This window comes from Palaemon carinicauda, chromosome 34 (assembly GCF_036898095.1).
Source record: "Palaemon carinicauda isolate YSFRI2023 chromosome 34, ASM3689809v2, whole genome shotgun sequence".
Lineage (NCBI taxonomy): Eukaryota > Metazoa > Arthropoda > Malacostraca > Decapoda > Palaemonidae > Palaemon > Palaemon carinicauda.
The window spans coordinates 16,237,493-16,253,106 of NC_090758.1; the positions used below are offsets into that span (position 1 = coordinate 16,237,493).

The 15,614-nt window shown below is 47.1% G+C and overlaps 1 long non-coding RNA gene across 1 annotated transcript in view; it reads left to right on the forward strand.

Moving 5' to 3' along the window:
* Window positions 1-753: 753 nt before the first annotated feature.
* Window positions 754-15,614, forward strand: part of LOC137626576 (uncharacterized) — a 49,395-nt gene continuing 34,534 nt past the window's right edge. Inside the window, exon 1 of the long non-coding RNA XR_011041058.1 lies at window positions 754-857. This is a non-coding gene — a long non-coding RNA (uncharacterized lncRNA). The remainder of the gene's footprint in view (window positions 858-15,614) is intronic.

Consider the following 15,614-nt stretch of genomic DNA (forward strand, 5'->3'; position numbering starts at 1 on the left):
ACAAATGTTATAAATCTAACAGAAACTGAAATAGAGAAACTACAAATAATGGAGAATGGGGTATACAGGAAGATTTTAGGTGCCACAAAAAGCACAGCTAATACTGCTTTAAGAGGGGAGATAGGTGCATCTTCTATGAAAGCAAGGGTGATGGATGGGAAGCTGCAGTACTTAAATCGTACCCTGAATGGAAAGAAGGAAATACTGAAAATAATTATCCAGGATATTCAAGAAAAGAGAAGGAAGATGGTGGAAACAACCTGTAAAGTATTTGGAAGAATTAAGTTTAGGTATAAGACAAATAAGAAGAATGAACAAGGCAGAAATAAAAACGGAAACCAGAAAGTGGGATAATGAAAAGTGGAAAGAAGAAATAGAAAGTAAAGTGAGTTTAGAAATATATTGAACGTGGAAAGAAATTAAAGAAGAGTTAATTTATGACAATACATTTGCTTCAGTGATATTTTTTAGAGCAAGAACTAATACGTTAAAACTAAATATTGTAAATAGACACAATGGAGGGAATGTAAACTGTAATTTTTGTGAAAATGAGGAGGAAGATTTGATACATTTTTTGTTATTTTGCCAGGAATATAGAAAAGAAAGGAATAAAGTAATTGAGATACAACAACCATATGAGGAAGACCCAAAGAAAATAGAAGGATTATTTTTATTTAGTGAAACAAATATAGAAAAGAAAAAAGAAGTATTAAACATAATGTGGAAGAAAAGACAAAACAGTACAAGAAGATAAGCGTTAGAGGCGCCGTTGTAAAGGCTATGCCTCATCCCAGAACCTGAACCTGAAGTTCCTGAACCTGTTGGAAATGGTGCATCTAAGGTCACGGTGTCTACATGTAAGTTATTATCCATTATTTAATTAATTATTGTATGTTATCCTTGTTTTTCGTGTAATTATATTAATTTACTAATAAACTTTAACTTATGGTTGTAATAACACTTATAACATTGAGTTTATTTGTTAAAATTGCCGTATTTGTAAGCAATAGCCGGTTGCTTCCCAAAACCCCCAAGCCATAATTGTCTTGTTATATCGTTTTTCGGATTCGATATGTCGTAATTTTGATAATTTTGTTGATTATCTTAGTTTCTGGTAATTTTGATATGATTAATTAGCATTTTTAGCCTTATTCTAGCTATTTAAACTAAGGTATTAGGTCTCGGCTATTACTAAACACCGACAGTCGTAGCCTAGCAAGTTTCGGTCAACTGAAATGTTTTAGGAATTGTCATTATAGATGTGAAATATAGGTTTTGGGTGTTATTTTGATGTACTAAATTGTGTATCTTAAAGGCCATTTCCCTTTTAGAAGAACTTTAGAAATCCTGGAGCCTTTGTAGTTGGTTGGGACGCTCAGCTGGGTAAATATTTACTGTAGCACCAGTCCGTTTGGTTAACATTTACTGTAACAATATTCCCAGTGAAGAATGTATGAAAAGTGTTTCTGGGCCCAGTAAATTTTTACTTTGATATCTTTTACTGGTTTTAAAAACAGGAATGTTGTGTATTTTTATATTTTCAAGGGATGTATGTATGATAACGGCCACCTGTATGTATTATTATGTCTAACTTAACGCCCCCAATAGGTAAGTAGGTAAGGACACGGCCTGTAGGTTAGGTTAGGGGGGAAAGTTTAGGTTAGTTGATGTCCATTTTTAATCCACACGGGTGGAACTGGCCGCTGTGGGAAACCAATAATTTACAAATATTAGTTGGTTTTAAGTTCCAAAAGTTATGACTGAAAAACCACATTTTAAGGAAATAGAAGAAAAATTCAGGAACAGCTTAACCTTAGGCTACAAGGTGTTCCTGAATTTTAATTGTTTTAATTAAATGTGGTTTTTCAGTCATAACTTTTGGAACCTTAAACCACCTAAAATTTTTAAATAAAGTCTTCCCCACAAGTATTTACATCAGAACAGTTATTATTATTATTATCATTACTACTAGCCAAGCTACAACCCTAGTTGGAAAAGCAAGATTCTATAACCCCAAGGGCTCCAATAGGGGAAAATAGCTCAGTGAGGTAAGGAAATAAATAAATGATGAGAGTAAATTAACTATAAATCATTTAAAAAAAAAGTAAAAACGTCAAAACAGATATGTCATATATAAACTATAAAAAGACTCATGTCAGCCTGGTCAACATAAAAACATTGGCTCCAACTTTAACCTTTTGAAGTTCTACCGATTCAACTACCCGATTAGGAAGATCATTCCACAACTTGGTAATGTTCAGAACACCTTAAGATATACGGTGGACCATTCTAATTTATAATAATTATATTCACTTTAGTTAATTGATGACATTATTGTAATTTTATTATTGCCCGAAGAGCTCTGCTCCACATGGGCTTGGACTGAGTCTTTGTTGTAAATATTTTGTAAGTAAATATGTTTTTGTCCAATAATCATTATTATTATTATTATTATACATTAATTACTGGCAAAACTGGAATTTGCCATAAGAAATGGACAATTGCTGGTTAGTTTGGCATTGTTCTCTGTGTGTTTAATAGGGGCTGGCGTTTAATAACTCGCGTATCGGGTGATTAATATGTGAAGGCTATTTCTTACTCTAATTCCATTGATGGCTAGTTATTGTGCATATGTTCCTTGAATTTGCTTTTGCCGGCTCTTGTGTTTTTTGTATGACATAAGGATTCCCGGGGGTTCTTAACCAATTACGAGCTTCCAGATATTTATGCGCAAGTTCCCAGATGTTTAATCTACAATGCTTTTTTTTCTCTCTCTCTCTTACCCTCCTCTTCAATGTCAGCTTTACCACCATCACGTAAAAATATCTCCAAGAGGGAAATACAATCCATTTTGTAAGTTGGTGTAATTTTTTTCACAATTTAGTGTAATTTCATCAATGTCGGCAATCGATCATGATGAAAACACTCTCCGTTTGCTTGCCAGACCATAGGAGCGTTTTAGTAATGAGGTAATGTTGATTTTGTGGACGTAGCGAGCCACGGCAGAACAAAAATCATTAAAAGGACTTGGAGTGAATCATAGATAACTATACAGTACTTTAATTTGCTGCCACTCACGTGAACCATATATATTTCCAACTGGTTATCTTATGCTTATTTTGAATTTCTGATCATTATTATTGCTGCAAATCCCTGGTTTTCAATATTAATCTTACCCGATGATCATGTAGCTGTCAACTCCGTTGCCCGACAGAAATCTACGGACGGGATACGCCAGCGATCGCTATACATGAGGGGGGTGTACTCACCAGCGCCATCTGTGGTCAGGTACTCCAGTACTTCTTGTCAACACCACCTCAATTTTTCCTCTGTCGTGCCGCCGGCAAGACCTACATGGATACGCTGTTGATTTTGGAGTCTTTGTTCACGGTTTTGGTGAAGTATTTGCTCTAAAATTTAGCCTTCGCTATACAGGAAGCTTTTCCCTTAGCTTAGATAGCTTTTGGAATTAAATTGATTTATTGGTTAACGATCTTTGCTTTACTTTGGAATTCCCCCTTGACTGTTCTCTAAATTCAAGATGTCCGACCACTCTCAAGCTCCTAAATTTTCAATATTAAACTTACCTGATAATCATGTAGCTGTCAACTCCGTTGCCCGACAGAAATCTAAGGAGGGATACGCCAGCTATCACAATACTAGAAGGGGGTGTACTAACCAGCGCCACCTGTGGCCAGGTACTCAAGTACTTCTTGTTGACACCTCCTCAATTATTCCTCTGTCGTGCCTCCGGCTAGACGTTCTGGGATACGCTTATGGTCTTCGAGTTTATTCTCGCTTATTTGGTGATGTATTCTCTTTGATTTACGGCTGTCGCATTACTAGAAACCTTCTGATATTAGCTAGATAGCTTTTATTTAATTCAGTTTAACGGTTAACGAATTTTTGCTTGTTTTTTGGATCTCCCTTTGACTTCTCTTGAAAACAAAATGTCTGACATTTCGCAAGCCCCCTCCCATAGACGTTGTAGGTCTTGCAATAGACGTATTCCGAAGGTCTCGGTAGATCCTCACACCGCTTGTTCTGACTGTAGGGACAGACCCTGTCAGTTAGAAAATCGATGTGAGGAATGCGCCGGACTTTCGGAATTGGATTTTGTCCGACTTTTAAAGTATTCTTCTAAGTTAGAGAGAATTAGAGCTAGGAGGAGTTCTTCTCACTCTTCTTTATTTTCCTCATCTCATGATCCCGTTCCTGATCCTACCCCTGTAGTGGCTACCCCCGATCCTACTGTGTGCCCTCCGCCTGATATGTCAGTGGTTTTACGCGCTATTCAGGCTTTAGGCGATAAGGTAGAGTCAGTGGTAAGTGACCATAAGTCTCTGATGGCCGAAGTGAAAGAGTTGAAGGCCAAGAGTGCAGTGGGTGAAGTTAGTGCCAGTGCTGTGACGAGTGCTAGTGTCGGTGCAGTGCCTTGTACTAGTGTTAGTGCCAGTGTGGTGCGTGGGGATTTTTCTGTGCGAGCCAGTCGTTCTCCCAGTCCGGGACCTCTTGCAAGCTCCCAAGCCCAGGGGAGAAGCAATGTCGAAGGGCATAAGGGTTCGGCAGGCCTTGTTAGGCGCACAGAATTATCCTCAGTGGTTGCGGGCGTGTCTTCCACAGACCGTCACTCCCACTTGCAGACGATTGAGCCCGTCTTCCGCTCGTCCGCTGATCTTCTCTCGGGGAAGAAACGTTGGTCTCAGGTCTCTAGACCGCTTAAACGCAGAGTCCAGCCCTCGAGTGCTCAGCCAGGTTGCAGTCGTTGGCTCAGCTCTGACTCGCCTCAGTCATCTAGCGACTGTACTCCGCCCAAGAGGAGTAAGGTACAACAGAGCTGCACCGGTGGTGCAACCACTGTTATGGCTTTACCTCAGTCTGCTACTGTCTCTGCTGATCCCAAGTGGTCTATGCTTCAGTCCATGCAAGCTCAGCTTTCGGACCTGATGCGTGAGTGTCGTGCTGAGAGTGTTGCACCTCCTGCACCTGTGGTGCACCAACCTCCTGCACCCGTTCAGCCTGTGCTGCACCCGCCTGCACCGGTGGTGCACCAACCTCCTGCACCCGTTCAGCCTGTCCTGCACCCGCCTGCACCGGTGGTGCACCAACCTCCTGCACCCGTTCAGCCTATGCTGCACCCGCCTGCACCGGTGGTGCACCAACCTCCTGCACCCGTTCAGCCTGTGCTGCACCCGCCTGCACTCGCTGCACCCAGTCGCAGCTCCATCTGCCAGGCGTACGATGTTGAACCACTTTCTGTGTTCACTGTTCCCAGTGTTGTTCAGCATCAGCCTTCTTTAAGGCAACCTTCGGTTTGGGATCAGGAGGATTACTCCACTCTTCCTCCTCCTCCCCTGGCTGCTCCACCGGCGGTGCAACTCTCGGTGGAGGTACAACAACCTCTTCCACCTGTGAGTCAGTCTCCTCAGCTGCTGCACCGAGCTCTACCCGTGCACCCTGATCCTGCTCCTCAGACATCTCTGCTTGCGGGAACTTTACCTTGTTCTGCACAGCCTCGGTCTCTTCACGCTCCACTCATACCACAGGAACAGGAACAGGAACTTGCTGCACCTCCGCCTTCCACCTCTGTTGTTGTTCCTGCTCGTTCTGACTCTGCGGTTCAGCATTCGTATCCGATCCCGTCGCCTCTTTCTGGGGTTGAGGTTTCGGATGATGAGGAGGCACACCTTGATCCCTCTTCGGACGTGGACGAATCCAAGCTCTCTCCACAGTCTCTTGATTTTCGCAAGGTCTTGGCTCTTCTCAGGGAGGTTTATCCAGACCATTTTGTCTCAGCTATTCCCCGCTCTCCACCATCTGAGTTTTCGCTGGGAGTGCAACAAGCTCAGTCTTCCTATACCAAGCTTGTCCTTGCTAGATCCTCCAAGAGGGCTTTTAGGATCTTAGGGGAGTGGCTGCAGTCTAAGCAACTTCTTGGCAAGACTTCCTTCATGTTCCCTCCAACGAAGCTCACTTCGAAAGCGAGCGTTTGGTATGCCACAGGGGAAGCACCAGGCTTGGGAGTACCTGCCTCTGCCCAGGCTGACTTCTCAAGTCTGGTAGACTCGCCTCGAAGATCTGCTATGAGACGCTCAAAAGTGTGTTGGACCTTCTCAGACCTGGATCACTTGCTTAAAGGGGTGTTTAGAGCTTTTGAAATGTTTAATTTTCTCGACTGGTGCCTGGGGGCCCTCAGCAAGAAAACCTCTCATACGGACAAAGATTCTGCCATGCTGTTAATGTCCTGTATGGATAAGGCCATCAGAGATGGATCGGGCGAGCTAGCGTCCTTGTTTGTATCAGGGGTGTTGAAGAAAAGAGAACAGCTGTGTTCTTTCCTTTCCGCCAGCATTACCCCTTGCCAACGGTCACAACTTCTGTTTGCTCCTCTTTCGAAGTTTATTTTTCCCGAAGAGCTCATTAAAGATTTGTCTGCTGCCTTGATACAGAAGGACACGCACGATCTTGTAGCTTCTTCGGCTCGTAAGTCTAAGGCTTCCACCTCAGTCCCTAAGACTTACCGCTCCCCAGTGGCTGATACCCCTGCGACTAGATTCATACCGCCCTTTCGTGGTAGAGCCCCCAGCCGAGGAAGCTCCCGTCCAGACTCTTACAGAGGCAAGTCCAGGAAAGGATCCAAGCCATCCAAAGGAAAACACTGACTCTCCGCTTCTCCAGACGACAGTAGGAGCCAGACTCAAGACCTTCTGGCGAGCTTGGGAGATGAGAGGTGCAGACGCACAGTCTGTCAGTTGGCTGAGGTTCGGTTACAGGATTCCATTCTACCTTCAACCACCTCTGACCACTTCGCCCATCAACCTCTCTCCCAACTACAAAGAGGAGTACAAGAGACTAGCTTTGCACCAGGAGGTGTCGCTTCTTGTGCAGAAGAAGGCTGTGGTTATAGTCCGGGACCATCAATCCCCGGGCTTCTACAACCGTCTCTTTCTTGTGGCCAAGAAGACAGGAGGTTGGAGACCTGTGCTGGACGTCAGCGCTCTCAACGAGTATGTCACCAAGCTGACGTTCACGATGGAGACGACCAAGTCGGTCTTAGCAGCGGTCAGACAGGAGGACTGGATGGTCTCATTGGACTTGAAAGATGCTTATTTTCACGTTCCGATTCATCCAGACTCCCAACCTTTCCTAAGATTCGTTTTCGGAAAGGTCGTCTACCAATTCCAAGCCCTGTGTTTTGGCCTAAGCACAGCTCCTATGGTCTTTACCCTTCTGATGAGGAATGTAGCCAAATTCCTTCACTTGTCAAACATCAGAGCCTCCCTCTACCTAGACGACTGGCTGTTGAGAGCCTCCTCGAGTCGTCGTTGTCTGGAGAATCTTCATTGGACTTCAGACCTTATCAGAGACCTGGGTCTATTAGTCAATTTGGAAAAATCTCAACTCATTCCCTCACAATCCATCGTGTATCTGGGAATGGAGATTCAGAGTCAGAGTTTTCGGGCTTTTCCATCGGCCCCCAGGATAAGCCAAGCCCTAGAGTGCATCATGAGCATGCTGAAGAGGAGCAGTTGCTCAGTGAGACAGTGGATGAGTCTCACAGGGACTCTCTCGTCCCTAGCCCTGTTTGTCGAGCTGGGCAGACTCCACCTCCGCCCTCTTCAATTCCACCTAGCAGCTCATTGGGACAAGAGTTCGACTCTAGAAGCAATCTCTATCCCTATCAACCAAGAGATGAAGACCACTCTCCTGTGGTGGAAGCACAACCTCCTTCTCAGAGAGGGTCTATCCTTGGCCATTCAGACCCCCAATCTTCATCTCTTCTCAGATGCATCGGACTCGGGCTGGGGTGCAACCTTGGACGGAAAGGAATGCTCCGGAATGTGGAACGAGGAACAACGATCTCTCCACATCAACTGCAAGGAACTGCTGGCAGTTCATCTAGCCCTGTTGAACTTCAAGTCCCTCCTGCTAGGCAAAGTGGTGGAGGTGAACTCGGACAACACCACAGCCTTGGCTTACATCTCCAAGCAAGGAGGGACCCATTCGAGGAGCCTTTACGAGATCGCAAGGGACCTCCTCATTTGGTCAAGAAGTCTAAACCTCTCTCTAGTCACGAGGTTCATCCAGGGCAATATGAACGTGTCAGCAGATCGTCTGAGCAGAAGGAATCAGGTCATTCCCACGGAATGGACCCTCCACAAGAGTGTGTGCAACAGACTTTGGACCTTGTGGGGTCAACCTACCATAGATCTGTTTGCCACCTCCATGACCAAGAGACTTCCTCTGTTTTGTTCTCCTGTTCCAGACCCTGCAGCAGTTCATGTGGATGCCTTTCTACTGAACTGGTCCCATCTCGACCTGTACGCATTCCCTCCGTTCAAGATAATCAACAAGGTTCTGCAGAAATTCGTCTCGCACGAAGGGACACGGCTGACGCTGGTTGCTCCCCTTTGGCCTGCAAGAGAATGGTTCACAGAGGTACTACAATGGCTAGTAGACTTCCCCAGGACTCTACCTCTAAGAGTGGACCTTCTACGTCAACCTCACGTAGACAGGTTACATCCAAACCTCCACGCTCTTCAACTGACTGCCTTCAGACTGTCGAAAGATTCGCTAGAGCTCGAGGCTTTTCGAAGGAGGCAGCCAGGGCTATTGCCAGAGCAAGAAGGGTTTCCACTCGTAGGGTCTACCAGTCTAAGTGGGAGGTCTTCCGAAGCTGGTGTAGAGCCAATTCGATATCCTCTACCAATACCTCTGTGACCCAAATAGCTGACTTCCTGCTTCATCTTAGGAATGAGAGATCCCTTTCAGCTCCTACGATTAAGGGATATAGGAGTATGTTGGCCTCAGTTCTCCGCCATAGAGGTTTGGACCTGTCTTCCAACAAGGACCTTCAAGACATTCTTAAGTCTTTTGAGACGTCTAAAGATCGTCGTCTTTCCACTCCAGGCTGGAATCTAGACGTAGTCTTAAGGTTCCTTATGACATCTAGGTTCGAACCTCTCCAGTCAGCTTCATTCAAGGACCTTACCCTCAAGACCCTTTTTCTCGTTTGCCTGGCAACAGCTAAGAGAGTCAGTGAGGTTCATGCCTTCAGCAAGAACATTGGTTTCACGACCGAGTCTGCTACATGTTCTTTCCAGCTTGGATTCCTAGCAAAGAACGAACTTCCTTCACGTCCTTGGCCTAGATCGTTCGAGATACCTAGCCTTTCCAACATGGTAGGTAACGAACTTGAGAGAGTTCTTTGCCCTGTCAGAGCTCTCAAATATTATCTCAAGAGGTCTAAACCTCTCCGAGGACAGTCAGAAGCCTTATGGTGTGCCATCAGGAAACCCTCGAGACCCATGTCCAAGAATGGGCTTTCGTATTATATAAGGCTTCTGATCAGAGAAGCACATTCTCACTTAAAGGAGGAAGACCTTGCATTGCTGAAGGTAAGGACCCACGAAGTAAGAGCCGTAGCTACTTCGATGGCCTTTAATAAAAACCGTTCTCTGCAGAGTGTAATGGATGCAACCTATTGGAGGAGCAAGTCAGTGTTTGCATCATTTTATCTGAAAGATGTCCAGTCTCTTTACGAGAACTGCTACACCCTGGGACCATTCGTAGCAGCGAGTGCAGTAGTAGGTGAGGGCTCAGCCACTACATTCCCTTAATCCCATAACCTTTTTAACTTTTCTCTTGAATTCTTTTATTGTTGTTTTTATGGTTGTTACGGTAGGCTAAGAAGCCTTCCGCATCCTTTTGATTTGGCGGGTGGTCAATTCATTCTTGAGAAGCGCCTAGGTTAAAGGTTGTGTAGAGGTCCTTTAGTAGGGGTTGCAACCCTATATACTTTAGCACCTTGGGTTGATTCAGCCTCCAAGAGGAACGCTGCGCTCAGTAAGGAAGACGAACTTAAAAAAGAGGCAGAGTAACGGTTCAATTCGACTTCCTTACCAGGTACTTATTATTTCATTTGTTATTGGAGATAACTGTTATATGAAATTTGGGGATACTTGGCTATCCTTTAATCTTGTACACTGGTTTCCACCCACCCCCCTGGGTGTGAATCAGCTACATGATTATCGGGTAAGTTTAATATTGAAAAATGTTATTTTCATTAGTAAAATAAATTTTTGAATATACTTACCCGATAATCATGATTTAATTGACCCTCCCTTCCTCCCCATAGAGAACCAGTGGGACCGAGGAATAATTGAGGAGGTGTCAACAAGAAGTACTTGAGTACCTGGCCACAGGTGGCGCTGGTTAGTACACCCCCTTCTAGTATTGTGATAGCTGGCGTATCCCTCCTTAGATTTCTGTCGGGCAACGGAGTTGACAGCTACATGATTATCGGGTAAGTATATTCAAAAATTTATTTTACTAATGAAAATAACATATTAGGCGATGTAGTGTTAGGACTTGTAATAGGCGTCTTCCGAAGGCCTCTGTTGACCCTCACACCGTTTGTTCCGACTGTAGGGGAAAATCCTGTCAGTTGGAAGATCGATGTGGGGAATGTGCTGGGCTTTCGGAATTCGATTTTAATGAATTCCTCAAGTATACGACTAGGTTAGAGAGGGAGAGAGTTAGGAGGAGTTCTTCTCGCTCTTTGGTTTATTCCTCCCCCCATGATCCTCAACCTTTTCCTTCCCCTGTAGTGGTGACCCCCGAACCTACTACGAGTGCTCAGCCTGATATGTCGGATATGTTACGTGCCATTCAGGCTCTTGGTGATAAGGTGGAGTCTTTAGTGAGTGACCACAATCTTCTCTTGGCAGATGTCAAGGAACTTAAAGTGAAAAGTGCAGTGGGAAGTGTTAGTGCCAGTGCTGTGCCTAGTGTCAGTGTCAGTGTTGCGCATGAGGATACTTCTGTGCGTGCCAGTCGTCCTCCCAGTCCGGGACCTCTTGCAAGCTCCCAAGCCCAGGGGAGAAGCAACGTCGAAGGGCAAAAGGGTTCGGCAGGCCTTGATCGGCGCACAGTTGTATCCTCAGTGGTTGCGGGCGTATCTGATAGAGATCGTCACTTCCACTCCCAGACGATTGAGCCCTTAAATTCCTCGTCTGCGGAAGAAGTTTCCAGGAGGAAACGCTGGACCCAGGTCTCACGACCTCTTAAACGTAAGGTCCCGTCCGAGCGAGTCCAACGGCCCAGGTGTAGCCACTGGGCCAGTTCGGACTCGCCGCAGTCATCTGATGACTGCACACCTCCTAAGAGAGGTAAAGCGATGCCTCAACAGGCCTCTGCTCCAGCTTCTGTTGATCCCAAGTTGTCTATGCTGCAGACAATGCAGTCTCAGCTTGCGGTTTTGATGCAGGAGTTTCAGGCAGAGAAGGTTAGCACACCTCCTCCTGCGAGCGCTCCTCCACCTCTGCGCAGTCCACCCTGCCAGACGTATGATGTTGAGGCTCCTCCTGCTTCCATGCGTGAGCTGCCGCATTGGGAGTTGCCAGGTACCAGCGCTATGCAGCAACCTCCTCTTTCCTTGAGGCAGGAGCCTCTTGCTATGCGGCAACCTCCTCAACCCTTGAGGCAGGAGCCTCATGCTATGCGGCAACCTCCTCTACCCATGAGGCAGGAGCCTCATGCGTTGCGGCAACCTCCTCTACCCATGAGGCAGCAACCTCATGCTATGCGGCAACCGCCTCAACCCTTGAGGCAAGAGCCTCTCTCTGCGCAGCAACCTCCTCAACCCTTGAGGCAGACGCAACCCTTGAGGCAGGAACCTCATGCTATGAGGCAGCCTCCTCAACGCATGCAGCAGCCGCATTCTTCGCAGCATGAGCCTCTTCCCATTCAACATGAACCGCATACCATGCAGCATGAGCCTCATGTCTTACAGCATTCGCTTCTGACCACGCTTGCTCCTCAGACCACCGCAGAACCTCCTTCACCCCAGCCTCATGACTTTGTCATTGCCAGCCCTCATCCTCTTCAACAGAGGCGTGATGATGGATCCGCAAGTGCGCATGCACCCGTTCTACAGGATTCAGCCATTCAGCATGCCGCTATACCGTTACCTCTCGCTTCTCAACTCTCAGGAGATGAGGTTTCTGAGGATGAAGCTGCTCACCTGGATGATCCTTCTTCTGATGTGGAGGAACACAAGTCTTCGCCACCTTCCTTAGACTTTCGTAAGGTCCTGGCTCTGTTCAGAGAGTTATACCCTGAACACTTCGTTTCTGCAACCCCTCGTTCTCCTCCATCCGAGTTTTCTATAGGCATGCAGCCTATTACGTCTGCCTACACCAAGCTTGTCCTCGCCAGATCATCAAAGAGAGCTTTGAGGGTTTTAGGGGATTGGTTGCAGTCCAGGCAGCAACTGGGAAGGACATCTTTTGTGTTTCCTCCTCCTAAGCTGGCTTCTAAGTTGGGCGTCTGGTATGCCACGGGAGAGGAACCTGGCTTGGGGGTCCCTGCCTCTGCCCAGGCCGACTTCTCAAGTTTGGTTGACTCTCCCCGTAGGTCAGCTATGAGACGCTCGAAGGTCTGCTGGACTTTTTCTGATCTGGACCACTTGTTGAAGGGAGTCTTTCGCGCCTTCGAAATTTTTAATTTCCTCGATTGGTGCCTGGGGGCCTTAAGCAAGAAGACTGCCCCTTCTGACAAAGACTCGGCCATGCTGATCATGTCCTGTATGGACAGAGCAATTCGCGATGGTTCTGGCGAACTTGCTTCTATTTTTGTCTCAGGAGTCCTCAAGAAAAGGGAACATCTATGCTCCTACTTATCTACTGGTATCACCCCTTGCCAGAGGTCACAGTTGCTGTTTGCTCCTCTCTCCAAGTTCCTGTTTCCGGAGGAGCTAATCAAGGAGATGGCTGCGGCTCTTATCCAGAAAGATACGCATGACCTCATGGCCTCTTCAGCACGTAAGGCTAAAACCGTACCTTCAGTGCCGAGATCTTACCGCACCCCTGTGGCTGATACACCTGCTACCAGATTCATTCCGCCCTTTCGTGGCAGAGCCCCCAGCCGAGGAAGTTCCCGTGCAGACAGTCACCGGGGCAAGTCCAAGAAAGGTGCCAAGTCCACGAAAAGCAAGCTTTGACTTCCCTCCTCTCCAGACAGCTGTAGGAGCCAGACTCAAGACCTTCTGGCAAGCCTGGGAAAGAAGAGGTGCAGACGCTCAGTCTGTCAAGTGGCTAAGGGAGGGTTACAGAATTCCGTTCTGCCGCAATCCCCCTCTGACCACATCTCCCATCAACCTCTCTCCCAACTACAAGGAGAAGGACAAGAGGCTAGCGTTACATCAAGAGGTGTCGCTCCTGTTACAGAAGGAGGCAGTGGTAATAGTTCCGGGACCATCAATCCCCGGGCTTTTACAACCGTCTCTTCCTGGTGGCCAAGAAGACAGGAGGTTGGAAACCGGTGCTGGACGTCAGTGCGCTCAATGCTTATGTCACCAAGCAGACGTTCACAATGGAGACGACGAAGTCGGTCCTAGCAGCGGTCAGGCAGGAGGACTGGATGGTCTCGTTGGATCTGAAAGACGCCTACTTTCACGTTCCCATCCATCCAGACTCCCAACCTTTTCTGAGATTCGTCTTTGGAGAGGTTGTGTACCAGTTCCAAGCCCTGTGCTTTGGCCTAAGCACGGCACCTCTTGTGTTTACGCGACTGATGAGGAATATTGCGAAATTCCTTCACTTGGCAGACATCAGAGCCTCCCTTTATTTAGACGACTGGCTTTTAAGAGCCCCCACAAGTCGTCGCTGTCTGGAGAGTCTCAGATGGACTTTGGATTTGACCAAGGAACTGGGTCTCTTGGTCAATTTAGAGAAGTCCCAGCTCGTTCCTTCCCAAACCATCGTTTACCTGGGAATGGAGATTCAGAGTCGAGCTTTTCGGGCTTTTCCGTCGGCCCCAAGAATCAACCAAGCCTTAGAGTGCATCCTGAGCATGCTGAAGAAGAACCGATGCTCGGTGAGGCAGTGGATGAGTCTAACAGGGACCCTTTCATCGCTAGCCCTGTTCATCGAGTTAGGGAGACTCCACCTCCGCCCCCTTCAGTACCATCTAGCAGCTCACTGGAACAAGGATATGACGCTCGAGGCGGTCTCTATTCCTGTTTCCAAAGAGATGAGGGCTACTCTAATGTGGTGGAAGAACAACATTCTTCTCAAGGAGGGTCTCTCATTAGCTGTTCAGACCCCCGACCTTCATCTCTACTCGGACGCATCAGACTCGGGCTGGGGCGCGACATTGGACGGACAGGAATGCTCGGGGACATGGAACCAGGAACAGGAAACGCTTCACATCAATTGCAAGGAGTTGTTGGCAGTTCATCTGGCCTTAATGAACTTCAAGTCCCTCCTGCTAAACAAGGTGGTGGAGGTGAACTCCGACAACACCACAGCCTTGGCGTACATCTCCAAGCAGGGAGGGACTCATTCGAGGAAGCTGTTCGAGATCGCAAGGGACCTCCTCATTTGGTCAAAAAGTCGAAAGCTCACTCTGGTAACGAGGTTCATTCAGGGCGATATGAATGTCTCGGCAGATCGCCTCAGCAGGAAGGGTCAAGTCATCCCCACAGAATGGACTCTTCACAAGAACGTGTGCAACAGACTTTGGGCCCTGTGGGGTCAGCCAACTATAGATCTGTTCGCTACCTCGATGACCAAGAGGCTCCCATTGTACTGTTCCCCGATTCCAGACCCGGCAGCAGTTCACGTGGATGCTTTTCTGCTGGATTGGTCCCACCTCGACCTGTATGCATTCCCGCCGTTCAAGATCATCAACAGGGTTCTTCAGAAGTTCGTCTCTCACGAAGGGACACGGCTGACGTTGGTTGCTCCCCTTTGGCCTGCAAGAGAATGGTTCACAGAGGTACTGCAATGGCTGGTTGACGTTCCCAGGACTCTCCCTCTAAGAGTGGACCTTCTACGTCAACCTCACGTAAGGAAGGTACACCCAAGCCTCCACGCTCTTCGTCTGACTGCCTTCAGACTATCGAAAGACTCTCTAGAGCTAGAGGCTTTTCGAAGGAGGCAGCCAGAGCGATTGCCAGAGCAAGGAGGATATCCACTCGCAGAGTCTATCAATCTAAGTGGGAAGTCTTCCGAAGCTGGTGCAGAACCAATGCAGTTTCCTCTACCAGTACCACTGTAACCCAAGTTGCTGACTTCCTGTTACATCTTAGGAATGTTAGATCTCTATCAGCTACTACGATCAAGGGGTACAGAAGTATGTTGGCAGCGGTTTTCCGCCACAGAGGCTTGGATCTTTCCTCCAACAAAGATCTGCAGGACATCCTTAGGTCTTTTGAGACCTCTAAAGAACGTCGGTTGTCCACTCCAGGCTGGAATCTAGACGTAGTCCTAAGGTTCCTTATGTCATCTAGATTTGAACCTCTCCAGTCAGCCTCTTTCAAAGACCTCACTCTCAAAACTCTTTTCCTCGTCTGCCTTGCAACAGCCAAAAGAGTAAGTGAGGTTCACGCCTTCAGCAGGAACATAGGTTTCACATCTGAAACGGCTACATGTTCCTTACAGCTCGGTTTTTTGGCAAAAAATGAGCTTCCTTCACGTCCTTGGCCTAAATCGTTCGAAATACCTAGCCTTTCCAACATGGTGGGTAACGAACGGGAGAGAGTACTTTGCCCTGTCAGAGCTCTTAAGTACTATCTTAAAAGGTCAAAACCCTTGCGAGGACAATCAGAG